The 1793-nt window shown below is 37.4% G+C and overlaps 1 pseudogene; it reads left to right on the plus strand.

Annotated features, from left to right (window-relative positions):
* Positions 1–438: 438 nt before the first annotated feature.
* LOC102135036 (E3 SUMO-protein ligase NSE2 pseudogene) lies at positions 439–1255 on the plus strand (annotated as a pseudogene).
* The last annotated feature ends 538 nt before the right edge of the window (positions 1256–1793 follow it).

Here is a 1793-nt window from a genome sequence, read left to right on the forward strand (position 1 = left end):
AATTAAGTCTGAGAGAAAAAGAGGTACAAGAAGGGGAGGCTTCAGAGATTTGGAAGGAGTTTGATTGGATTTTTCTTTGGATTTTTCTACAAAGTCGTTGAGGATTTCTATCTTGGAGACTTCCTAGAAGAAAGTCAATCATAGATTACTTGGTATTTGTCTGAGGTGTTTTTTGTTTTTGTTTTTGTTTTTTTTTTTCCCCCATAGCTCCTCGTAAATGTATTATTCTTGATATGTCAGAAGTTTCCCATACTGGCCATTGTAATTCTTATTAAATATTCCTATTTATCAAGATAAGCATAATTATTTGAGTTAGAGTAAGACAAAATATAGGAAGCAGACGTTCTGCCAGAGGAAAGTCAGCTTTAGGGTGCCACCAGACGCAGACAGCTTGGACTACCAGAATCAAGCACTCTTTTGGAAGAGGGTAATCTCCCTCCAAAAACTGAGAACACTTACCTTCCCCATATATTGAGTCCAGCTGTGCTTGGTGGCCCAGGTAATAATTTCAAGATGCCAGGACTTTCCAATTCAAATTCAGGTTCAACTGGTTTCATCTCCTTCAGTGGTGTAGGGTCTGCTCTCTCCTCCTTGGAAAAACTTCCAAGCCTGTGTCACCTCTGGTATGGACACAACTTCTAGTGTTGCTTTGGATCTTGTGGAAAGTCAGACTGAAGTGAGTAGTGAATATAGTATGGACAAGGCGATGGTTGAATTTGCTACAATGGATCCGCAACTGAACCATTATGTAAAGGCTGTTCAATCTACAATAAATCATGTAAAATAAGAACGTCCAGAAAAAATACCAGATTTAAAATTATTGGTGGAAAAGAAATTTTTGGCTTTACAGAACAAGAATTCTGACATGGACTTTCAAAATAATGAAAAATTTTTAGTGTTTAAACAACAGTTGAAAGAACTAAAGAAGCAATATGGCCTTCAAGCTGACAGAGAGGCTGACGGAACAGAAGGAGTGGATGAAGATATGATTGTGACCCAAAGTCAGACCAACTTCATCTGCCCCATTACACAGTTGGAAATGAAGAAGCCAGTGAAAAATAAAGTGTGTGGCCACACCTATGAAGAGGAAGACATTGTTTGCATTATTGAGTCCCAGCACAAGCAGAAGAAAAAGGCCTGTTGCCCTAAAATTGGCTGTAGTCACATAGATATAAGAAAGTGGGATCTCATCCAGGATGAAGTCCTTAGAAGGACGATTGAGAACCATAACAAGAAAAGACTTCATTCCAAATAGGAAAAGCCACCTGCCTGCAGGGACACCAGCAGCCTACCTCCTACCCCAGCTGTCTGTTGAGAGCAGTGCTGACTCCAGCAGTTAGGGACTGACTGCATAGCATAATTGTTTGGGGTAAAACCTGATGTTTTATGTATGCTTGAAAACATTTTTCTAAGTTACACAACAGAAATGCAAGCATATTGTTTATTTTTAAGTGTTCTATAATGTTAAATAAAACTTTGATCATCTGCAAAAAAATAAAATAAAATAAAAGATGAACTTGAGATTAACAAAAAAGTGCACTAAAAAGAGTAAACTCTCTGTACTTGTGAATAGTGTCTTGGCCTTCCCCAATCGAGCAAAGATGTGTCAACAATGCCTCAATAATTTGCTTAATTTGTTTAAGCTTTATTGAGGTATAACTGATATACAAAAATTTTCATGCATTTAATGTATGCATTTTGATAAATTGAGATACATGTGTATGCCCATGATACCATCACAACACCCAAGATACTAAAGATATTCATCACCTCCAGAAGTTTTCTTGTGTTTT

This window comes from Macaca fascicularis, chromosome 3 (genome assembly GCF_037993035.2).
Source record: "Macaca fascicularis isolate 582-1 chromosome 3, T2T-MFA8v1.1".
Lineage (NCBI taxonomy): Eukaryota > Metazoa > Chordata > Mammalia > Primates > Cercopithecidae > Macaca > Macaca fascicularis.